The sequence below is a fragment of the Mobula birostris genome, chromosome 7, assembly GCF_030028105.1.
Source record: "Mobula birostris isolate sMobBir1 chromosome 7, sMobBir1.hap1, whole genome shotgun sequence".
NCBI lineage: Eukaryota > Metazoa > Chordata > Chondrichthyes > Myliobatiformes > Myliobatidae > Mobula > Mobula birostris.
In genome coordinates, this window is record NC_092376.1 from 176,161,736 (window position 1) to 176,174,446 (window position 12,711).

General features: G+C 46.9%; 1 protein-coding gene across 7 annotated transcripts in view; it reads left to right on the forward strand.

The window, feature by feature from the left end:
• LOC140200596 (uncharacterized) overlaps nt 1-12,711 on the forward strand; it is a 98,768-nt gene that overhangs the window by 20,816 nt on the left and 65,241 nt on the right. The window contains exons 2-3 of one of the 7 annotated variants that reach the window (XM_072264134.1): nt 3,183-3,294; nt 11,151-11,231. The exons of 2 other annotated variants lie outside the window; for them this stretch is intronic. The gene's annotated coding sequence lies outside the window, so the exon portion shown is untranslated. Of the gene's footprint in view, nt 1-3,182; nt 3,295-3,958; nt 4,061-11,150; nt 11,257-12,711 lie in introns of those variants that run through there. 4 more of the 7 variants (XM_072264139.1, XM_072264137.1, XM_072264133.1 and 1 more) reach the window with 4 other exon arrangements.

Below are 12,711 nucleotides of genomic sequence, written 5' to 3' on the forward strand. Positions count from 1 at the left end.
AGAGGTTCTGTGTGTTGTCGGGTCAAGTCTGTCGTCCACTGTGTGGCCAAAGTCTTTGCCTCGTCCCTTCTGATCCCTATATCCATAGCCCATTTGTTCAACCCATCCCCACTTACACCTTCACTGTCTTACAAAAGGAGGGATCTGCAAATGCAGACCATAATTTCCTGAAAGTTGTGTCACAGTTAGATAAGGGCAAAAAGAGAGCTTTTGGCATATTGGCCTTCATATCAATGTATTGAATACAGGAGCTAGACGTTATGATGAAGTTATATAGGATATTGGTGAGGGATAATTTGGAGTACTACATGCAGTTCTGGTCACCTACCTGCAGAAAAGGTGTAAATAAGATTGAAAGAGTGCAAACAAAATTTACAAGGATGTTACTGCAACTTGAGGATCTGAGGTTGAATTGGTTACGACTTTATTCCCTAGAGGGTCAGAGAATGAAGGGAATAGATAGAGTAAATGCAAGCAGACTTTGTCCACTGAGGTTGGGGGGGACTACAACTAGAGGTCATGGGTTAAGGGTGAAAGATGAAATACTGAAGGGAAACTTGAGGGGGATTTTCTTCGCTCAGAGGGTGGTGAGAGTGTGGAACGAGCTGCCAGTGGAAGTGGTGGATTTCATCAATTAAGAGAAGTTTGGATAGGTACATGATGGGAGCTTTTTGGAGGACCATGGTCTGGGTGTGGGTCGATGGGACTAGTTCAGAATGGACTGGATGGGCCGAGGGGCCTGTTTCTGTGCTGTAGTGTTCTATGACTCCATGACACACTCTCTGCAACAAGAGAAACTCTATAGTGCACAGCTTTGGTTCTAAAAAGATCTGTTGCTGACTCTATTGAACTCCATCCTCTGTGACTCCCTTGACGACAATCCATCATTTCCAGAGCAACCAATTCTTTGGCTCTTATATAATAATGTAATTATTTACAGTACTGTGCAAAAGTCTTAGGCATGTGTAAAGCAATTCTGTAAGGTGAAGGTGCTTTCAAAAATAATGAAATGATGAGTTTCTAAATATCAATAAAATTACTATGAAGAGCAGTAAACCGTAAAAATACTAAATCAAGTCAATATTTGGTGTGACTACCCTTTGCCTTTAAAGCTGCATCAATTTCCTTAGGTACGCTGCTGTGCAGTTTTATAAGAAAATCATCTGGTAGGTTGTTCCAAGCATCTTAGAGAACTTGCCAAAATTCTTCTGTGGACTTTGTCTGTCTTGCTTGCTTCTGTCTGTCTCAGTCATCCCAGACAGCCTCGATGATGTTGAGATCAGGGCTCGGTGGAGGCCAGACCATCTGAAACCACGTCAAAAATCTAAGATGGAAAATCTAAGATGCCAAAGATGCACAGTACTGTATTTATTTAGAGATTCAGTGTGGAACAGCCCCTTCCAGCCCAATGAGCTGCCCTGTCCAGCAACCCATCTATCGAATCCTAGCCTAATCATGGGATAACTTACAATGACCAATTAACCTACTAGCCGGTGTGTCTTTGGACTGTGGTAGGAAACCGGAGCACCCGGAGGGGCCTCATGCGTTCCATGGGGAGAACGTAAAACCTCCTCACAGTCGTCGCTGGAATGGAACTCCAAACCCCGACGCCCCAAGCTGCAGTAGTGTGGTGCTCATCACTACTCTGCCATGGTGCCCACTTTGTGGAACATTTTGTGAAGTGGTTCTTCTGCCCTGCTGTTAACTCTTTGGGCTGCAGAACCTCTGTCACTAGAGGAACACGAGTAATGCTGAAGAAACACAACATCTTTGGGCAGAGAGGAAAGGACAATCAACACTTCGAACATCCTCTTACCCATCCCCGTCCCCAAACCTCTCCCCACAGGGGTGAAGTGGGAGTGGGGAAGGAGGAGGGGAGGTGTTTCCTATAGTGGGGGAGTCTAGGACCAGAGGGCCCAGCCTCAGAATAGAAGGATGTCCATTTAGAACAGATGAGAAGGAATTTCTTTAGGCAAAGGGTGGTGAATCTGTGGAATTCATTGCCACAGAGGGCTGTGGGGGCCAAGTCACTGGGTGTATTTAAAGCGGAGGTTGATAGGTTCTCCATTAATCAGCGCTCCTGTCTTATGGTTCTCGGAGTGAGGGGTAGGGCAGTGCAATCTATCTGGATGTCTGATGTTCAACACTACACATATATGCAGCTAAATGAAACAACGTTCCTCATGGACTAAGGTACAAAACATAGTACCTACAGTCACACACGGCACATTAAATATTAACACAACAATATTAATGGGTAATAAAAAATTCTGTGGATGTACAAGTTGTCATAGTGAATATATGTTCAATAGTTAAACTCATAACTGTATACTGCCGCTGGCATTGTCATAAATAATGTGTACTGGGTGGTAGCAGGGAGTTCACAGCTCGGTCTGGCAACTGCTCTGCCCGTGACCACAGGAAACTGCAGAGAGTTGTGGACACAGCTCTGCACGTCACAGAAACCAGCCTCCCCTCCATGGACTCTGTCTATACTTCTCACTGTCTCAGTAAAGCAGCCAGCAGAATCAAAAACCCCACCCACCTCAGACATTCTCTCTTCCCCCCCTCTCCCATCGGGCAGAAGATACAAAAGCCTGAAAGCACGTCCCAGCAGGCTCAAGGACAGCTTCTACCCCACTGTTATCAGACTGTTGACCAGTCCCCAAGTATGATAAGATGGACTCTTGACCTCACAATCTACCTCATTTTGATCTTGCACCTTATTGTCTGCCTGCACTGCACTCTTTCTGTAATTGTGACACTTCATTCTGCATTCTGTTGTTGCTTTACCTTGTTCTACCTCAATGCACTGTGTAATGATCTGATCTGTACGAACAGTGTGCAAGACAAGTTTCTCACTGTGCATGTGACAATAATAAACCACTCTGGCCTCCTACCTCTTCTCCTCACCTGCCTATCATCTCCCCTCGGTGCCCCTCCTCCTTTCTTTTCTCCCATGGTTCACTGTCCTCTCCTATCAGATTCCTTCTTCTTCAGTCCTTAACTTCTTCCACCTATCACCTCCCAGCTTCTTACCTCATTCCCCCCACCCAACTGAGTTCACCTATCACCTTTTATCGTGCCTTCTTTCCCCCCCCCCACCCTCCTATTCTAGCTTCTTCCCCCTTCCTTTCCAGTCCTGAAGTCCCGAAACGTCAAATGTTTATTCCTCTCCATAGATGCTGCCTGGCCTGCTGAGTTTCTCCAGCATGTTGTGTGTGTTGCTCTGGATTTCCGGCACCTGCAGAATCCCTAGTGCTTTCTGATTCCAGCTTCGGTTCCCTCTGCCAGGTAATGACCCAGCTATCCTCTGAACTTGTTTGCTCTCTCACCTCTGACCTTCTCTGCAAAGTCTTTCCAGATGTTCAATTCTCCTCGTTCTGAAGCAGCTGTGTCTGAGTGCTCTATTTATTGGCTAATAGCTTAAAGAGTTTTTTACAACCAATAAAGACCCACACCTGCCTCCTCTGCATTCCATCGTGGCAGAGTTTCACCTGGGAGAGAAGTGCTGAGAGTGGGAGAACGTAGAATCAGAACCAGGTTTAATATATCTGACGTGTATTGTGGAACTTGGTGTCTTTGTGACAGCAGTACATTGCAATACAAAATAATTTTTAAAAAGGGAATTGCTGTAGGTGTGTGTATATATATATATATAAATAGTTACATTAAATAATTAGTGCAAAAATAAAAATTAAAAAGTGGTGAGGTAGTGTTCATGGATTCAATACCCATTCTTTATGTATTTTTAAGGCAGAGGTAAATAGATTCTTGATTAGTCAGGGCATGAAGGGATACAGGTGATTGGAGCTGAGAGGAAAATTGGATCAGCCATGATAAAATGGCAAAGCAAACTTGATGGGCCGAATGGTCTTATTCTGTCCCTATCTTATGGTCATTCAGAAATCTGATGACAGAGGGGAAGAATCTGTTCTGGAATCATCGAGTGTGTGTCTGTCCCTGAGAACAGGGCATGTCCTGAGTGATGGGGAGACTTCATGATGGATTGTGCCTATTTGAGGCATCACTCCTTGAAGATGCCCTGCAATCTACAGAGGTTAGTGCCCATGATGGAGCTGACTATGTTTGCTACTCTCTGCAGCTTATTTTCACTCTGTGCGGTAGCCATGCCCCAGCCCCCGTGCAGGACAGTGATGAGCCAGTCAGGATGCTTTCCACAGTACATCTGTAGAAGTTTGCGAGTGTCTTTGGTGACATACCAATTCAAACAGAACACAGAGCAGTATAGCACAGGCCCTTCAGCCCAAAATGCCTATGTGAAACGTGACGCTGAATTAAACTAATGCCTCTGCCCACACTTGACCCACATCCCTCCATTTCCTTCATTTTCATGGATCTAAAAGCTTCTTAAACACCTCTCCACCACCACCCCGCCAGCATATTGCAGGCACCCAACACTCGCTGTGTAAACGGACTTGCCCCTCGCGCCACCTTTGATGCCCCTCACCATAAATGCATGTTGTCTAGTACAGTACTGTGCAAAAGTCTTAGGCACACGCGGTATACACAGCTAGGGCGCTTAAGAATTTTGCACCGTACTGTATTTGGCAACGTGGAGCAGAGAGCAAGTTTGTAAATCTGGCGGGAACAGAGAATGTTGGGAATGGTGAGGGTAGGGCGCTGTGGGAGGGGTGTGGGACAGGTGGCAGAGAAGGAGTGCCAGGGACGGAGGGTGTGCGTGATGCAGACACACCCAGCCCAGAGACACCAGGCAAGGTCATTTGATTACAAGCAATCGGTTTATTGATCATTACAGAACGTCTCTCTGGTGCTTCCTGCTCCCTCCCCTCTCCCCTCACCTTTTCCAACCACGATTCCCCTCTCCCTGTCCCCTTCCCACTCTCAGTCCACAACAGAGACCCATATCAGAATCAGGTTTATCATCACTCACATCTGTCATGAAATTTGTTTTATCTTTGCAGCATCAGTACAGAGCAATTCATAAAATTCCTACAGTACCGCACAAAAATCTTAGGCACGCTAGCTATATATCTGTGCCTAAGGAATTTGCACAGTGATGTACTTAGGGACATTTAAGAGACTCTGGATCAGCACATGGGATGTGTGGAGGGAAGGGTTCGATTGATCTTGGAATAGGTTAAAAGATCAGCACAATGTCTTGGGCCAAAGGGCCTGTACTAACCTGTACTATCTCATCTATTCTTTTCCTGTCCTGATGAAGGGTCTCAGCCCCAAACATCGACTCCTTACTCCTTTCCAAAGATGCTGCCTGACCTGCCAAGTTCCTTGCCCTGTACTGTTCTATGTTCTATGATCAGTATTATACTTGACATTTGTACCCCAGAGAAAACATTCTGCCCATTTATCCTATCTACACCTCTCACAATTTAAAAATACTGGTTCTCCCCCTCAGCCTCTGCAGCTCCAGAACAAAACAATCTAACTTTGTCCATCCTCTCCTTGTAGCTGATACTTTGTAAAACAGACAACATCCTGGTGAAACTCTTGTGCATCGTCTCCAAAACCTCCACCACCTTCAGTAATGGGGCGATCGTAGCTGTGCACAATACTCCAAGTGGGGCCTGACCTCAGTCCCACCCCTCCCACAGTGTGACCCTCCCTCAGTACCACCCTCTTTCAGAGTGACTCTCCCTCAGTCCCACCCCTCCCACAGTGTGACCCTCCCTCAGTACCACCCCTCCCACAGTGTGACCCTCCCTCAGTACCACCCTCTTTCAGAGTGACTCTCCCTCAGTACCACCCCCCACAGTGTGACCCTCTCTCAGTACCACCCCTCCCTCAGTGTGACCCTCCCTCAGTACCACCCCTCCCACAGTGTGACCCTCCCTCAGTACCACCCTCTTTCAGAGTGACTCTCCCTCAGTCCCACCCCTCCCTCAGTGAGACCCTCCCTCAGTACCACCCCTCCCACAGTGTGACCCTCCCTCAGTACCACCCCTCCCTCAGTGTGACCCTCCCTCAGTACCACCCCTCCCACAGTGTGACCCTCCCTCAGTACCACCCTCTTTCAGAGTGACTCTCCCTCAGTACCACCCCTCCCACAGTGTGACCCTCCCTCAGTACCACCCCCCCCCCACAGTGTGACCCTCCCTCAGTACCGCCCCTCCCACAGTGTGACCCTCCCTCAGTAACCCCTCGCCCCACATTGAGGTACATCCTCGACTGGTGTTGCGTAATTCTCTGAATGTTGATGTAAATTCTCCCTTGCTGGGGCTTGAATGTAAGAGGGTAGACCTCAGCCCAAGGCGTCCGAGACAGCAACTTAAGGTCGCATTAGTGATTACGGGATAAACCAGGTATATTTCTTCGTATAGATTGTCAGGATATAGAGAAACACACACGAAATGCTGGGTGAGCTCTGCCGGTCAGGCAGCATCTATGTAAAGGAATAAACACACGGGCCGAGACCCTTCATCAGGACTGGCAGGGAAGGAGGGAGAAGCCAGATTAAGAAGGTGGGGAGGGAAAGGAGAACCTGCTGACGGGTGATAGGTGGAAAAGGTGAAAGGCTGGAGAAGAAGGAATCTGATAGGAGAGGATCGATGGAGAAAGGGAAGGAGAAGGGGCACCGGGGGGAGGTGATGGGCAGGTGCGGAGAAGAGATAAGAGGTGAGTCAAAGCAGGGAATGAAAGAAGTGGGAAGGGGTGGGGTGAAAATTTACTGAATTTAGAGTTACTCATGCCGTCAAGTTGGAGGCCACCCAGATGGAATATGAATTGTGGCTCCTCCAACCTGTGAGTGGCCTCCTTATGCCATAGTGGAGGCCACGGGCTGACATATTGGAATGGGAGTGGGGATTGGAATTAAAATGATTGGCCTCTGGGAAATCTTGCTTGTTTCAGATGGAGCGAAGGTGCCATTGTAGAGGAGACTGCATCAGAGTTCCAGTTGTCCGGATAGCCTTGGATTGACACAGCAAGGGTAGGAATAACCGGGATGGCTTCTGATGCCTGGAAAAATATCTGCCCAAAATAGGAGAATGAGCGAGAGAGAGAGAAAAAGAAGATTGTTGTTGAACTATGTAGAATGGGCTGTATTTGGAACAAGCCACTGTGTTGGCTTATGTACAGACCTGGCATTCTCCAACAACAGCCTCAGTTTTGGACTTGTGCCGGAATAAAGTACCTTTATTGAAGCAAGGTGCCCATGTTAAGCTCTAAATGCTTCCCATTTGCACCAAATTCCAATCAGAGCTTGTAAAAACCCTCTAACTGATCGCACATGGTCTCATAATCATTCCTTTCAAATGAGGTTTTGCAGCCTTTTATTCACTCTCTGCCCCCCACCCCTGCTCGCTCGCTCGCCCTTGTAACGGCGCAAAGTCCTGTTCCACTCGCAGTGCGTCCCCCCAAGGAGCGTGCTGTAAAACCACAGGAGCACTTCCACCCAGGCTGCACGCGTTGAGCTGGCCGCCTGGGATAGAGGCACTGCAGGTTTGCAGTGTCCGTAACGGTGCTTATCAAGCAGGGGTCCAACTCTGAATCCGTCGTGTCGTTTGTTTTTATGCTGCAGCAGTACATTGCAGAATATAGTAATAAAAAACAATTAAAAAAAACATGTATATGCTGAAGGGTTTTGGACCGAAACGTCGGCTGTGCCCTTCTCCGTAGACGCTGCCTGACCTGCTGAGTTCCTCCAGCATTTTGTGTGTGTTGCTCCGGATTTCCAACATCTGCCGATTTCCTCTTATATAAAGTTAAATGAGATTAAATAAGTTGTGTAAAGAGAGGAAAAATAGTGAGGTTGTGTTCGTGAGTTCATTGTCTCTTCAGAAACCTGATGGCGGAGGGGTTCGTAAAACTAGTAGAACACCCAAGTTGGCGTGGTCTTTCATTGACTCTGTTATGGTTATTCATCTACAGATTTATCGAATATGCTCGTAAGAAAATGAATCTCAGGGTTGTATATGGTGCCATGTATGTACTTTGATAATAAATTTACTTTGTGCTTTGAAACATTGAGTGTGTGTCTTCAGGCTCCTGTACCACCTCACTGAGGGTAGTAACGAGAAGAGGGCACGTCCTGGGTGATGGGGAGGCTTGCGCCCATGATGGAGATGGCTGCATTTGCAACTTTTGGCGGCTTTTTCAATCCCGTGCCGCGGCCCCTCCATATCAGACAATGATGCAATCAGTTAGAATGCTCTCCGTGAAATTTCCGAGTGTCTTTGGTGACATACCAAATCTCCCCAAAGAGACTTAAAACTTGTCCCTCACACAGAAATGTGGAAAATGGAAGCAGAAAGGAGAGTTAGACCTTTCACTACGTTGAATGTAATCAAACAGCAGAGGGTTACAGAGCATGTCATTTGCCATAAGTCAGCATCTGTACGGATGGAGACACTCAACATTCTGAGACTGTCATCTTTCTGTTTCTCAGATTCAGAATCAGGCTTATGATCACTGATGTGTGTTGTGAAATTTTAAAAAATTATTGTAAGTTGCGATAAGAAATATATATAAAATAGATAGTGCAAAGATAGTGATGAAGAGTCTCAGTCCGAAATGTCAACTACTTATTCCTCTCCATAGATGCTGCCTGACCTGCTGAGTTCCTCCGGCATTTTGTGTGTGTTTATGCAAAAAATAGTGCGGTACAGTGGTGTTCATGGACTGTTCCAAACTCTGAGGGGAAGATTTCTGCTGCTTAAACATTGAGTGTGTGCCTTCAGGCTCCTGTACCTCCTTCCTGATGGTGGCAATGAGAAGTGGGCATGGTGACAGTCCTTCATGATGTCGGTAGGCATCAGAGTTGGCATGAAAGAAAAGGGCTGAAGGGTCTGCTGTTCAACCGTATAACTGTGTACGTGAGGCAACAACCCTAACAGCTGATCATTTCTTCAGATTCCTGATTTATTAAATACATTACCTGAACTTGTCTGTACAGGGAACTGGACCTCTTGTCTCTGGATCACTCCCCAGTCCACTGGCCCACTCACCCACACACGTGTTCACTTTATGTCTGCAATAGTATCACGGTAGTGTGGCGGTTCACTGAACATTCAATTCCCGCTGATGTCTGAATGCAGTTTGTACGTTCTCCCTGTGACCGCGTGGTTTCCTCCTGGTGCTCTGGTTTCCTCCCACATTCCAAAGACGTACCGGTTAGGGCGAGTAAAGGTGGGCATGCTATGTTGGTACCAGCAGCATGGCAGCATTGCGAGCCGCCCCCCGCACGTCCTCGAACTGTGTTGGTCATTGACGCAAACGATGTATTTCGCTGTGTGTTTCGATATCTCAATGTACATGAGACAAGTAAAGCTAATCTTTAATTGGCTCCATCGGACACAAAAAACCAGATCTCCTGGTGGCCACCCATTTTAATTCTGCTTCCCATTCCCGTTCTGACACATCAGTCCCTGGCTCCTCTACTGCCAGGATGAGGCCAGTCTCAGGCTGGAGGAGCCTTCCATTCCATTTGGGTAGCCTCCAACCTGATGGCATGAACATCGTTTTCTTAAACGTCCAGTAATGGTCCCTTCCCTCCTCTCCTTCACCATTCCCATTCCTGTTTCCCTCTCTCACCTTATCTCCTTACCTGCCCATCACCTCCCTCTGGTGCTCCTCCCCTTCCCTTTCTTCCACGGCCTTCTGTCCTCCCCTGTCAGATTTCCCATTCTCCAACCCTTTATCTCTTTCACTAATGAACTTCCCAGCTTTTTGCATCACCCCTCCCAGCTCCTGTTCGTTTCACCTATCACCCACCACCTTGTACTTCTTCCTACTCTCCCCCAACCTTCTTACTCTGACCTCCCCTTCTTCTTTCCAGTGCTGATGAAGGCTCTTGGCCCGAAATGTCGACTGTACTCCTTTCCATAGACGCTGCCTGGCCTGCTGACTTCCTCCAGCATCCTGTGTGTGTTGTTCGGATTTCCAGCATTTGCAAATTTTCTCGCCTTTAATCTTAATCACTTTTTCTTTCTCTTTGTCTCGTTCTCCTGTTTTCTCTGTTCTCTCCCTCTTTCTCCCCTCTTTCTCGTGCGCTCTCTCTCCCTCTTTTTCTCCCTCTCTCTCCCTCTTTTTCTCCCTCTCTCTCCCTCTTTTTCTCCCTCTCTCTCCCTCTTTTTCTCCCTCTCTCTCTCTCTCTATCTCATCCCTCTCACTCTCTTCCCTCTTTCTACTTCTCACACACCTCTCTCTGAATTCTTTTACCTCCTTTAATGGACTTAGAGCACCTCAATCAGATCCCTGGACTCATTCCCAGTCTGTGCAACATATCCACGTAATTGAACCCTTCGCTGCCCGGGACGGAGAGTCCCGGATCAGGCAAAAGTGCTTTGCAGACCTTCGGTCATCTTGCCTGGATCTGCCCTGTAATCTTTCTGTGGCTCTTGCTTGTCTGCTTTCTGCCCGGATCCAAGGCTTCTTGTCCCTGCTGCTCTTCGGCCTGAGCTGGGTCGCTGATGATAAAGGTTCTGAAAGAAGCAGCTGGCTATCGCTGACAGAATGCGTGGTGTCAAGTTTTCGAACACTGGCTAGGACTCAGCAGACAATGGCCCTGCTGCATGGAATATTCAAGGTGGAAACGAGTATTGGAATATAATAAACCAAGAGATTCTTGAGATGCTGGAAATCCAGATCAACACACACACCATGCTGGAGGAACTCAGCAGGCCAGGGAACATCTATGGAAAAGAGTAAACGGTTGACTTTTTGGGCCGAGACGCTACATCAGGACTGGAAAGGAAGGGGGGAGAAATCAGAATAAGAAGGTGGGGTGCGGTGGGGAGGGGGACGACAAGCTAGGATGTGATAGGTGAAGCCCGGTGCGTGGGGCAGGGTGCATGAAGCAAGGAGCTGGGAGGTGATAGGTGGAAGCAGTGAAGGGCTGGAGGAGAAGGAATCTGATTGGAGAGGAGAATGGAAATGGGAGGAAGGAAAGGAGGGGGGGGAACCAGGGGGAGGTGATGGGCAGGTGAGGAGAAGAGGTAAGAGGCCAGAGTGGGGAATTAGAGAAGAGAGAAGAGGGGCCCTTGAGGAACCAAACTTGTGACTCAGCTAGGGTTAAATAGGTAGGTTGTTGAGCGGTTTGGCTCCTTGGGCAGGAAGGCCTGACCACGATGCATTTCTAAGTAAAATAAAGTAAGTTACAAAGGTTTGCCAGGGCCGGGTCGATCATTGTGTCTCTATCTGTTGTTTTACAGATTCTGTTGGGCCGGGTCAGTCATTGCCAGTTAGAGTTGGATAATAATTGCTGGGAAGCTGTCATCCTGAATCTTGAGAAGGTGGGTCAGGTACAGTCCAAACCAAGTAAGAGCAGTCGAATTTCCTGATTCAAGCCTCACAGTAATCTGTAAATTTCTTAATTTTGTCATGTGTACCGAGGCACAGTGAAAAAGATTGTTTTGTATGCCATCCATACAAATCATTTCATCACATCATTGTGCTGAGGGAGAACAAGGGAAAGCAATAACAGAATAAAGTGATACAGTTACAGTGAAAATGCAGTGCAAGCAGTCAATAAGTTGCAAGGTTAAAACGAGTTAGAGTGTGAGGTCAACATTCCATCTTATCGTACTAGGTAACCGTTCAATACTCATGACAATCGAATAGCAGGATGATCTATTTTTCTCCCACATCCCACGTATTCAAAGTACTGTGTGTAGTTGGACTATTGTGTGATGTTCTGGTCACCCACCTACAGGAAAGGTACCTATAAGATTGAAAGAGCACAGAGAAAGTTCACAGGGTTGTTGCCAGGACTGGGGGACTTGAGTTAAAGGGAACGATTGAATGGGTTAGGACTTTTTTTCCCTGGCGTGTAGAAGATTGAGGGGAGATTTGACAGAGGTATACAAAGTTATAAGGGGTGTAGATAGGGTAAAGGCAAGCAGGCTTCTTCCACTGAGATTATGGGTGAAGGGTGAAATGTTTAAGGGGAACCTGAGGGTGAATTTCTTCACTCAGAGGATGGTGAGAGGGTGGAACGAGCTGCCAGTGTAAGTGATGGATGCAGGTTCGATTGCAACATTGAAGGGAAATTTGGATAGGTACATGGATGGAAGGGATATGGGGTCTATGGTCCAGGTGCAAGTTGATGGAACCAGGCAGATTAATGGTTCAGCATGGACTAGATGGGCTGAAGAGCCTGTTTTTGTGCTGGAGTGTTCAGTGACTGTATCCCATCTTCTTTCTGGAAGCCTCGCGGTAATCAGTAAATTGGTTTATTATTAACCCACGTACCGAGATACAGTGAAAAGCTTGTCTTGCAGTCTGTTCACACAGATCAGATCATTACACGGTGCATTGAGGTAGAACAAGGGAAAACAATAACAGAATGCAGAATAAAGTGTCACAGTTACCGAGAAAGTGCAGTGCAGGCAGACAATAAGGTGCAAGGACCACACTGAGGTAGATTGTGATGACAAGAATCTGTTTTGTTGTACCAGGCAATGGTTCAATAGTCTTATAACAATGGAATATAGGATGCTTCAGCTTCCTCTCACATCCCGATCGATAGATAGATAGGTACTTTATTGATCCCACATCCCAATCGATAGATAGATAGATAGAAACTTTATTGATCCCACATCCCAATAGATAGATAGATAGATAGATACTTTATTGATCCCAAAGGAAATTACAGATCACAGTAGCATTACAAGTGCACAGATATACAAATATTAGAAGAGAAGTAACAATTAATAAAATAATAAGTTACCACAAACAGTCTAACAGGAGGGGGTCATCACTTCCCCGGCTGGA